The sequence below is a fragment of the Brienomyrus brachyistius genome, chromosome 4 (assembly GCF_023856365.1).
Source record: "Brienomyrus brachyistius isolate T26 chromosome 4, BBRACH_0.4, whole genome shotgun sequence".
Classification (NCBI taxonomy): domain Eukaryota; kingdom Metazoa; phylum Chordata; class Actinopteri; order Osteoglossiformes; family Mormyridae; genus Brienomyrus; species Brienomyrus brachyistius.
Genome location: NC_064536.1, coordinates 21,912,809 through 21,925,376, shown reverse-complemented (window position 1 = coordinate 21,925,376; position 12,568 = coordinate 21,912,809). Strand labels below are relative to the sequence as shown.

The following is a 12,568-nucleotide window of genomic DNA, read 5'->3' as shown; positions in this document are numbered from 1 at the left end:
TGGAGCTGAAGCGGCTTTGGACGCACTGACAACGATGAAATCTGCTGCCCAGCTAATAAATATGATATTTGCCTTGCAGGTTCAGTCCAGTCACTTCTGGAATTTCTAAAAAGCGTTTTATTGCAGTGTTTTTCATTTTCAGTGGAAATAGGGATTGGCATTGGTAATTATTGCACTTTTCGGATTCAAAGTTGTAATCAGAAGCTTGTTAGTACTCATAATTGTATATGTATATTATATTATGCTTTGCTTGTATTTTTAGGAATGGTTCAATTGTTTAGTTGTTTGCATCTGCATAATTGTTGAAGTTTGTTGGGGGGGGGGGGGTTGTTAAATATTTTATAACAGTTTTAAATAACCTAACTTTACGTTTTTTTGTTTTGAAATTACGTTTTCTTGCATGACATTGCCAAAGCTGACTTGTCTTTCAGTGCTACATAACAATCCAATCTATAGTTATCTTTATCATCGCTGTTATATTGATGTATTATTTTTTGCATAAATCGCCTTAATTGCTATGTTTCTGTAGTCTTATCATAATATATAAAAGTTTATTCAATTTAAAAAGATCCATTTTAATTTTTAACATATTAAGAGAAGTTTTTTTTTTACATTTTAGCCTCAACCGTAATTCATGTCTGCGGTGACTATGAAAGTTGTAGTACCTTCAAGGGGCCTTTAAACTTTGAAACTGGTCCTCATTCACCACCACCCTTCTCATATATTTATTGGGGGGGGGGGGGGGGGAATAAGCCCCCATGCAGAATAAGCCCTTGATTGTGCACATAACGCCCATCCATGAGCAGAACATGGCCCTAATTGTGCACATCATGTCCATCCTCGTGCAGAACACACCCCTACTCGTGCAGAATACGTGCCTCCTTGTGCACATCACACCCCTACTCATGCAGAATACGTGCCTCCTTGTGCACATCACGCCCCTCCTCATGCAGAATACATGCCTCCTTGTGCACATCACGCCCCTCCTCGTGCAGAATACGTTCCTCCTTGTGTACATCACACCCCTCCTCGTGCAGAATACGTGCCTCCTTGTGCACATCACGCCCCTCCTCGTGCAGAATACGTGCCTCCTTGTGCACATCACGCCCCTCCTCGTGCAGAATATGTGCCTCCTTGTGTACATCACATCCCTCCTCGTGCAGAATACATGCCTCCTTGTGCACATCACGCCCCTCTTCGTGCAGAATACGTGCCTCCTTGTGCACATCACGCCCCTCCTCGTGCAGAATATGTGCCTCCTTGTGCACATCACGCCCCTGCTCGTGCAGAATATGTGCCTCCTTGTGTACATCACGCCCCTCCTCATGCAGAATATGTGCCTCCTTGTGTACATCACGCCCCTCCTCGTGCAGAATACGTGCCTCCTTGTGTACATCACTCCCCTCCTCGTGCAGAATACGTGCCTCCTTGTGTACATCACGGCCCTCCTCATGCAGAATACGTGCCTCCTTGTGTACATCACTCCCCTCCTCGTGCAGAATACGTGCCTCCTTGTGTACACCACGGCCCTCCTCATGCAGAATACGTGCCTCCTTGTGTACATCACTCCCCTCCTCGTGCAGAATACATGCCTCCTTGTGTACATCACGGCCCTCCTCATGCAGAATACGTGCCTCCTTGTGTACATCACTCCCCTCCTCGTGCAGAATACGTGCCTCCTTGTGCACATCACGCCCCTCCTCATGCAGAATACGTGCCTCCTTGTGCACATCACGCCCCTCCTCGTGCAGAATACGTGCCTCCTTGTGCACATCACTCCCCTCCTCGTGCAAGAATACGTGCCTCCTTGTGCACATCACGCCCCTCCTCGTGCAGAATACGTGCCTCCTTGTGTACATCACGCCCCTCCTCGTGCAGAATACGTGCCTCCTTGTGCACATCATGACCCTCCTCATGACTGTCTGCGCTTGTAGCTCCCTGCATCCAGTGCCCCTGCTTGTCTTCCTCCTGTTTCCGTTTTGTATTTGGTTTTCTCTGGGGGGGGTAGGGGGCGCGTTCTTACTGATCTCCAGCTTGACACTGGGCTGTCTCCATGCTGCTTAAAACACCCCCCTTGCAAACAGCCAAGGTAACGTTTGCAAGGGGGGTGTGACATTGGCATCCAAATGCTGTTGACTTAGCTGTGCAGTGAATTTGTTTATTGTGCAGTAAAACACCAGCCAAAACATGGATATAATATCAGGATAATGTTTAGTTTCTTATTGCTATAGATTTATTGTTAAGAGAAAGCCAGTGTATGTGAAGGGCCCCATTGCATTCTGGGAAGGAGGCTCTACATTTCTCTCTGACACCTGTTCAGTCAGCAGTGTTGCGTGGCTGTGAGTTGCTCTGAACGATGAGGTTCTGCTGTGTGTATGGTCATGTGATCATGGGATGCTTATGTGTCATTGGATCCTGAGTTTGTGCAAATCGCCCTGAGCCTAGTGCCATGTGTAAATGCTCATGTGTGTCCCATGTTCTCGCCCAGAGACTCCTGTCCATCTTTGACACATGGACAGTGCCTGGAAGGAAGTCCAGCCTTGGAACACCCCACCCCAACCAATACTTTTCATAGGCAATTTATTTATGTTTTGTGGGGGGTGGGGGATAGGGAGTAGGGGGGTTTGTGTCACTCTCTCATTGGGTCCTAATCATTGTTATTCTGTTTTATTCTGCGTGTTTTATCCTCCCCCTCAGTTATGGTGTGCTATGTGCTCCGCCATCCTGGGATTTCCGTGGGGGGGGGTCTCGCCATTTCATTGGCCGCTTGTTTATTGCCGTTCCATTTTAATGACTCGTCATCACATCTCCGTCGCATGTGTTGAAATGGGGCCTCTACTCCTCATCTGACAACTGCGAAGGGATCAGGCGCGGCTCTCTGATGTTTTCGGGTTCTCCCCTGGCCCCCCCCCCAGTTCGCTTCAGTGAGGCGCGGGTTTCCTTGGCGACAGTTCCATTTGGAGGCTGGTGTTCTCCGAACCCACCGTCAGGGTCGAAATACAGCCCAGCAATGGTGGCGACCGTCGCTCTCCTTTCATCCCTTGTTCCCTGGCCTTCCCGCCGCTGATAGTCTTCATCAGAGGGGTGCCGCAGTGATGGTGGAGATTGCTCCCAGTGTAAAGCCACTGGCGCCACCCAGGGACTGCAGTGCCACTCACTGCACACAACATCGTCAGCGGCTCATTTTTTAGTTTTCAGTGTTTTTACTTAAGAATAAAACAGCAGAAAGTCACGCTCGCCCCACCCCCCACCCCCAGTGCGTGACACTGGTGTGAGCAGGGGGAAAAGATGAGTAGTCGTGACACAGGCTGCTTGTGGGGGAGGGGGGTGGCCCCGGCCCAAAGCTCCAACTCCTAACCCCGAATGTCGCCCTGGTGAAAATGCAGCATCGTCACCGGTGTCTTGTGGGGCTCCTAATGGGCTAAGTGTGAGGTTCTGCGGAGGGAGATATTGTAAATTTCCACGGAGTAACTTTGAGGGAGTGCAGGCGCACTCCTAAAAGCTTTAATTAAAGCGGGTGCTGGGTATTAACATCTCCATGGCGATAAATTGTTCTTCTGGGCCTAATGTGGAGTCTCTTTATTACAGGGGCTTGAGTAACTGCGATGGCACCGTCCTCCGCGTTACAGAAACCTGGAGGTTTTAGCTTCGGGGAGCGGATTTAATTATCGACAGAAGAAACCGAGACAAGATTCTGTATTTTCTATCGAACCTCCACCCTAAAAAAAAAAAAAAAAAACCCAAAGGAACAAAATTCATGTCCGGACCGAAGATCTCACGATGGCTTTGAAGCTCGGAAGTCACCAGAAACTGATGTTTTTTATTAAACTGGAGAGAGGGGGGAAAAAAGTTTTCGGTGGCAATTGAATTTCTGTGGATCTTTACGTGTCCCAGGGCCTACACAGTCCCTCCAAAGTGACAACACAATATTTATTACAGTTATAAACTCCCGAGTCCCCCTGTTGAGCAGAAGACGGCTGGTTGCTTTGTGTCTCAGTATTCTTTAAATGTTTTATCATGCTTTTTTTTCCCAGGCTTGAAATCATCGCTGCGATACTGTAGCCCAGTGCCAGCGTGAGTGTAATCGACTAATTAAAGCATGTGAATAAATCGACATTCCAGGAATGTGGTTTAATGCGGCGGCCGGCGAGTCGGCTGGGTGCATGCGGCGCGGGTGCGAGCGTGAGCGTGAGTCTGAGCGGGAGCGTGCAGCCGGTGCTCCTGAGCCGCGGCTGATGTAATGTTTGCGACGTCCGCTGCAATATGGATGCGTTTATGCAGAGTGCAGGCTGCGAGGGCGCGCTTGTTCTTAAAGGGCGTCGTTTCATATCGTGGCACTGCGTTAGCCCTCCCCTCTCTCGCCTGTGCCCATCTCCTCCTGGTCAGGTATTACAGGCCCTGCAAATGTACGCGACAATAAACAATGGGGAGTTTTCTCAATGATCGCTCAGAGCAAAGGTCATCCCGCTCTTTAGCATAACAAAGAGCCAACTGTTTCTTTCCAAGCTAATGTTTCAAGAGTGTTTCGAGCACCCTCAACTTTTTTTTTGTAATCCCCTCCCTCCATTAAGTTCGCTGGGCCATGCGTGTTTCTGGTAAAATCCAGAACGCAAATGTAAAACGGTTTTAGTTTCAGGATCAAACGCAAACAGCTATAATATGTGATGCCAGTCTCAAGCACCTTTCACCATCCCAGAAAGATTTTACCAGAAAGGTGGAGCAGAAATGAAGGCTGCCGTTACCTTGGCTGGTAGCTTGGAGACCTTGCCGCTCTTAATGAAAATGCACATTTTCTATGCGGGCGCAGTGTGAAGGTTATGCGGGCCCATTTAACGATTTAAACGCTGCATGGGAGGATCTGCTGCTAAACAGCTTGTTTGTTCTCTATTTTTCTTTTTTCTTCGTATTTTACTGCCTTGTTTCCCTTTTTCCCCATGAAGGACAGCATAATCTTGCTGAGCCCTTCATGCGTTAATATGTGAATGTTTGTGGCATGATGCACACTCTGTACTGAAGTTTACAAGAGAAAGAACAGCAGGAGCACCCCAGATGTCTTACAGAAACCCTGTACAGATTTATCGCATACGCCCGGAGATCAATAGACCACCACACGAAGATTAATCTTCTTGCTTCTCCCATGTTCGGTAAACTGAAGCCCAAAAATATTCACCATCTGATGCGACTTTGACTCTTGATGAAGCACAGGCTCCCCATCACCTCCCCAGGGATCCTGCCCTTGCCGGAAGTGACGTTCACTTCTCAACGCTTCAAGTTTCATATTTTGTTGTCACGTGTTCAGAGGATCGCGGTGAGATCCTTTCTGAGATGAGTTTGCAGGGTAGGGTACTGTTGAAGCCTGATCTCACATCTCCCATATGAGGCAAGCAATGGTGCTGTTCCCTCTGTGATTCTTTTTTTTTTTTTTTTTGGAGGGGGGGGGGTTAATTTAGTCAAGACCTTTGTGGTGCTTCTTGTCTCATGAATATGCATGAGCTGGCAGACGCGGAGCTTATCCTGGACTAGAATAGCTGACGGCTGCTTTGATCCTGAGCACTGTGCGGTTAGTTAGACCGGGAACCAAATAATTTGCGGCATTTGCAGCACAGGGAGGTAATTAGCGCTCGACGCAGCCTTTGGAGCCGCCCGGCGCATTGTCGCAGCTGCTGAGGCATATTGGCCTCCACGCCCCTGCGGATTACGGCACGTGTTTGACATTAGCCCCGGATGGTGTGATCGTCGCCCCCTGAAGGGGGCGCTGGCTTTCTCCCCTATGTTACCCTGGAACTGCCCCTTTTCACAACTCATTACCCCTTAACTTACCCTAAACTGTGTCCCCTCTTAGGCATATGTTGCATTTGTCGTGTGACACACAGAATATGCGAACGCAAGAAATATTAAAGTCTATACTATACCTAGAATTAAAACACAAAAATTCTTCCAAGACATGTTTAGATTTTTTTTGTCTGTGATACACACACACACATTTATACAGAGTGTCAGCAATGAGATGTCACACACGAGAATCACTTGTGATATGACGGTATGGGTTTTATGTGGATGCTGTTAATGCAGGATGACAGGGAACAGGCTTCTTGAATTCAGTACTGAGGTGTCTGCCTGCGTTCCTCTACGGCAGGCGGATTTCCGTCTGTTTGTGTGCTGTTGTTTTTCCTCTGAACTGTGTTAAACGATGGCACATTAATGTTAGCACATTAGCACAATAGCTGCCTTGAACCCCTGCAGGTTTCTCTGTGCCGGATGGATGCACTGTGAAGGTACAGTGAATTTAACTGAAGTGTGGGTTTATTTTTTCGTGAATGAATTTTTCGGAGACACTCGCCGTCTGGGTACAGCTTTCCAGGGAAAACACCTGTTATGGATAATCTGTCGCTAATTCATCTTAGCGTGAATTTCACTGATGGTGTCAGCATTGGCTTTTGACCCGTAGTTAGCTTTTCTTTGAGCCTGCAGAACACACAAGTGCCCAGACACCTGCGTTTGCAAGCTACAACCCTCAATATATTTCTGCTTTTGGCAGTTTTTAAGTAAATTAACACATTTTATTTTGATCTGTTGTAGTATTTATGAAGTTGGCAGGAAACAGAGTAACAGAGTTGGTCTGCAAAGCAGACTTAAACCTCCTGTAGATCCCGTTCTCTAGAACATTAAGCATTTTAATACTCGTGGAATCGCTCTTCCAAAGAAAATTAACGTAACATCAGATATCATCAGATGTTTTAAATCCTCGGATTCCACATTGGCTTTTAGTTATAAAAATAACATTTCTGCCCTGGCCAATAATTCAGCCTCCTATCATATTTTCATTAAAGAAACTTATTTTATTTTAAAATAAACCTCTTCTTTTTTTAACGATGGAACTGGATGTGTTCTTTTCATTGTACTTGAGACTTCGCAAAAGCGAGGAACAGCAGAGGTTGACTCGCCCTTACCCCATAAAAGTAAATGCTGTAATAAAACATCCATTATCAGTTTAAATAAAGCTGCCGGTGTCGTTGTTCACCCTTCTTCACCGAAAGCTCCTTTCTTGCTTCTAATCTCTCCTTTCTGGCCCAAATTTTCCTTTATCTGTAGCCATAACCCACAATAACAGATGCTTGCGAACTGCCAGCACCACCGCTCTCATTCGGCCACTATAAAAGTGTTTCATTTAATAACTCCAAATGACATTATTTGCTAACGCTATAGTTCGAGATCTGCTGCTTAACTATTAATAAGCTATTTCTAATCATTTGATAATACAGTATATTAATAAATAAAAGGATTCACTTAGTCACATTTAGAGATGTATTGCAATCATAATCTTATCTTGCTCCTGAAATTTACAATACCGTCAGTAAATCGCTTGCAAATATGAAGTAGAAATGAGTTATAATTGAACATTTACAAGCTCTTCAGTACATACTTTGTGAGACAGTAGTAAGATGTCTGTGTACTACATTTATAAATTTGATTGCAAGTGAGTCTTTTTATTTACTAATATATTATCGAATGATTAGTAACTGTTTATTAACAGCTAAGTAGCAGACCTTTAAGGCATAGCGGTAACTAATTTCAAGTGTGCTTACTAATGTGTTTTTGAGTTGGAAGTGATTTACAAGTTCTTCAGTAAAAGTGTTCCCGATTAAATAATAAGCTTTTTCTGAAATCTCCGGCCCTCTGTCTTTCCAACAAGCCATGTCTCTGCTTTATACACTTTCATACACTTTAAGAAATGGCATAATAATAAAATGTTCGAGTTTAATGGTTATGCTTTGCCCAACCAGATTGCAGATTATAAATCATACTGTGTTTCTGTTGTCGGAATCTGGCTTCATAGGTCATTTAATTGAAATAAACATACAGAAATAATTTTGATATGATGAGATGAGAACCAAGTGAGGCATAAATAACCAGTACAGTCCAGTACAGTTGTTACTGGTTTGTTTCTCCCGTGAAACAGAGGTTTGGTGCATTAACGCAAATCCATTTCCAGCCTGTGATGGTTATTATGGTTCCCAGCACCAGCAACGCTGGAAGCCTCATGTTTTTCTGTTTGTGTGGGTTTTTTTTTTACCCTAGTAAAACACCTTGTTTGCCCAGCTGAAGCACTGCAGATCCCTCTTAAAGGCCAGAACCCACAGTGTTTAGATGAGTGGGCGGTCCTTAATTGCGACAGCAGTGTGTGTTCCTAATTTCCGAGAGGGAGGATTTGGACAGGCGCACACAGTCGACACAATTCATCAGCGCCGGAGGAAAGTGCGTATTGAGCATGTAGGAGATAGGAATGGCATTAAAAAAATTGCAATATTTCTGATGAATCTCTCCACTGGTGATTGTAGTTCGGTGAGGTTCGAAACAATTTCAACGTCTGGCGGGAACCGTCTGAAGATTTTCACCCAAACATCCCGTAACCTTTTTACAAGATAAATAAAAGCAGGTGATAAATTGACATTAGATGGAACACAACTCAACTGTTCTGTCTTTCTGTTGGAAATTAGTATATTTTTCTCTTTGCTCTGCAAAACGCCCAATGGGTGCCGATCACGATGTCCGCAGTCCTTCAGCTCCCAGGCACGGATACTGTTTGGAAATCAGATGTACATGCATTTCATTCCGGCTGCTGCGATACATTTGCATTTTAAGCTATTTTTCTCAGCTTTTGAAATATTTCTCCATATGTAAAACGCACGGTGACCCTTGGGGTTTCATTAGGTGTGTTTTATTTTAAGCTTATTGTAAGCGCCTCAGCTTAGGTCAGCTTGCATGTTGGGGTCTCAGAGTTCACAGTCATTTCCCCGGCTGACGGGACGAGGTTGTGGGTCTTCAGAGTCCGCCATATGGCCCCCGGTTACAAACAGCAGTGTATGGTGATGCAGGACATGACCAGGAGCCCTGTACTGCTGGACAGAGGGCTGGACAGGTTCATAGTCATGGCGGGCCGTAATGTTTACCACCCGGAATCGTAGGATTTTCCTCCATACTTTGTAGCTCAGCAGGTCCCAGTAATCTGATTGTAGGTGAAGAAACCATTAAGGTTGTGGTGTTGTTTTTTTGGTATTATATCATGCACCAGAAGCTGTCTGAGGCTGGACCTGATATTTGATTAGATGATGATGATGATGCGCTCGTCACGCCCCCCCCAACCAGTAGCCTCCCCCTCCACTTAGAAATCTCCCTGGATTTCTGGCCTTCGTGGTGAAACGAAAACACGACGGATCGGAACACAGCCGCCTCCGCTGCCGCTGCTCTCAGGACCGGCGAGCGATTGCGGATCTGCGGTAATAGCCCAGTTAGGGGAGGTGATCACTCTCTGCCGGTGCGTGGCCTCAGCTCGTGGCCAGTTTGCATAGTCTGTGTATCGATTGTTACACAAAATGAATCAAGACAAATATATTCATCTGGCTTGATCTGATTGCTTTATGTCAGCTTATTTGCTTTGGTCTATAGTGGCATTTTGCTCTCTAATGTAACAAATTATCATATAAATAACACAAGAAGTATGTTGATTAATTATTGCTCAGTTAATGGACGTATCTATTCTGACCTTTTTGCCTGAGGAGCTTGTAAACAATCCACCTCCCAAAGTCAGAAGTGTGAACAGTGAGTGTTGAGTGATCGTGCGTGTGCATGTGTGCGCACTGAGCACAGTACTGGACATAGAGCTGAGTAAATAGAAAGGGTGCTGGGACAGGTGTAATGTGGGTAGATGGAAAGAGTGTTCAGCATACATTTACCCTTTATAAATGACTCCTCTCCATCTCTCTCAGTCTCTCAGTACTGTTCAGGGTCACTTCCTGTCTGCCTGTCTTTCTCTGTGTCTCTATGTTTAAAGGACTGACCCCCCATGTCATATCCTGTCTGCCTCTTTATGTCTGTCTCTCCATTTAAAGGGCAGAACTCCCCGTGTTACCACGTGTCTGCCTCTGTCTCTCCATTTAAAGGGTAGATCTCCACACATAACATCCTGTCTGTCTCTCTCTGTCTCACTGTTTAAAGGGCAGAACCCCCATGTTACCACCTGTCTGCCTCTGTCTCTCCATTTAAAGGGCAGATCTCCACATATAACATCCTGTCTGTCTCTCTCTGTCTCACTGTTTAAAGGGCAGAACCCCCATGTTAACTCCTGTCTGCCTCTGTCTCTCCATTTAAAGGGCAGATCTCCACATATCACATCCTGTCTGTCTCTCTCTGTCTCACTGTTTAAAGGGCAGAACCCCCATGTTACCTCCTGTCTGCCTCTGTCTCTCCATTTAAAGGGCAGATCTCCACATATCACATCCTGTCTGTCTCTCTCTGTCTCACTGTTTAAAGGGCAGAACCCCCATGTTAACTCCTGTCTGCCTCTGTCTCTCCATTTAAAGGGCAGATCGCCACATATCACATCCTGTCTGTCTCTCTCTGTCTCACTGTTTAAAGGGCAGAACCCCCATGTTACCACCTGTCTGCCTCTGTCTCTCCATTTAAAGGGCAGATCTCCACATATCACATCCTGTCTGTCTCTCTCTGTCTCACTGTTTAAAGGGCAGAACCCCCATGTTAACTCCTGTCTGCCTCTGTCTCTCCATTTAAAGGGCAGATCTCCACATATCACATCCTGTCTGTCTCTCTCTGTCTCACTGTTTAAAGGGCAGAACCCCCATGTTAACTCCTGTCTGCCTCTGTCTCTTCATTTAAAGGGCAGATCTCCACATATCACATCCTGTCTGTCTCTCTCTGTCTCACTGTTTAAAGGGCAGAACCCCCATGTTACCTCCTGTCTGCCTCTGTCTCTCCATTTAAAGGGCAGATCTCCACATATCACATCCTGTCTGTCTCTCTCTGTCTCTCTGTTTAAAGGGCAGAACCCCCATGTTAACTCCTGTCTGCCTCTGTCTCTCCATTTAAAGGGCAGATCTCCACATGCCACATCCTGTCTGTCTCCCTCTGTCTCTCTGTTTAAAGGGCAGAACCCCCCATGTCACATCCTCTCTGCCTGTCTGTATTTCCATTTCACGCAGATTTAAAGTGGGCACCGTTTGAAGGGCAGAAGGCAGCCGCAGTGTTTCCAAAGACCAGCACAGAAATTAATAAATAAGTGAAGCTCTGACAGAGGCTGAAATGCAGTCTCTTTCCTTTATTTGGTCCTGCTTATCTGCTGATCTCTCTCGCTGTTTGCCTGCGTCACGCCATTCTCCAGCATCTCTGCCTGAAATTTTGACAGTGTGTGACATCGCCTGCGTTGTTTTCGTCGCTCACTTTCATTCGAATTCATATAAAAGAAAATAATCAAAGTTCCTTTGACCGAGTGCCTGGCACTGGCATGTGTGAGGCAATTAGCATATTAATCATAACCAGCAATTAGTAAACACGCAACTGAAGCACGGGAGAGGAGATTCTTTGAGGGTAAGACGTGGCCCAGACAAAGCACTGTCAGCGGGATCCACCCTTTTTTCCCTGTCTTTCCGTCTGTCTGTCGATCTCTCTCTCATTTTGTTTATCTTTGTTTTTCATTTCCATTTCTCTGTGCCTCCCTCGCTCCCTCAATCCTTATCACCATCATTCTCTCCTCCCCCCTTATCTGTCTTTAACCCCTCCCGACAGTAAATGAAGACTGATGCTGCTTTCCGTGATGAGATCCGTCCAGAATGAAATATCAGTCCCTAGCCCGACCAGTGTCATGCAGAGCTCCCACTGTTCCCCTTTCCTTTTTGGGTGGAGTTTACCCTTTTTTATTAAGCCGGCAGCCGCAAATACAATGGACTGCTTTAATTTGGCGGTGCTCCGGCTTTATTCGTTAGAGACGAACTTAAGGACGAGGTTACCTCCTACCTTCCAGTGTGCGTTTTATTACAGCAGAGTAATTTATTTCAATCCCGACCGTGCAAACGGTGCAGTATGTCGTATTTGATTTCAATTTCATTCATTCCAGCATCGGCGATCACTTTGCAGTTGCTGACTGTGACTGCATATCTCTCTCATACCCAGATCCCTGTTGCCCGCTTCCTGTCGCTCTCACTCCCATCCATCTCCATTCCCTTCTGCAACTGAATTCTCACAGTGTGGCTGGATGGCATTGTCCAGCAGGAGGCAGTGTGTCGTGACCTTATCAGGGTCAGCCGTCGGGAGGCCGCCATGTCTGGTCGGCCGCCACGTCTGGTCGGCGGGGAGAACAGAACCTTTTGATCCGTCTGGGCTCTCTGTCCAGGCTTTGTCAGCGTCCGAGGAAGACAGCTGCTGTTTGTCGTTATATGGCAGCCAGAAAACCACAGACGTGGACTGGGAGCGTGACAGTGTGGCTCCAAACCGTCGATCACATCCACGTGCTCACAGAGGCTGACGTTAAGCCGGTCTCAGGTGCTCACAGACACATTCCGTATGTCTGAAAAAAGCCCTGCCTGAAACTCATTTTTATACTCAGAACTGATGCACTTTTGCATACCGGTACAAGTGCATGTTTTTCTCAAGTCATTTACTTCTGGTGCCTTACTCAAGGGTACAAGATCAGGCCCCTGTCAGATCCTTGGCCCTCGGCCCACTTCCTTGGCAGTTCTGCCGATTCCTGTTTTGCTGAGTGTCTAATGTGTAATAT

At 46.2% G+C, this 12,568-nt stretch overlaps 1 protein-coding gene across 6 annotated transcripts in view; it reads left to right on the top strand.

Moving 5' to 3' along the window:
* The window catches only part of LOC125740677 (uncharacterized), a 140,601-nt gene that overhangs the window by 109,636 nt on the left and 18,397 nt on the right, over window positions 1–12,568 (top strand). The window lies entirely within an intron of this gene.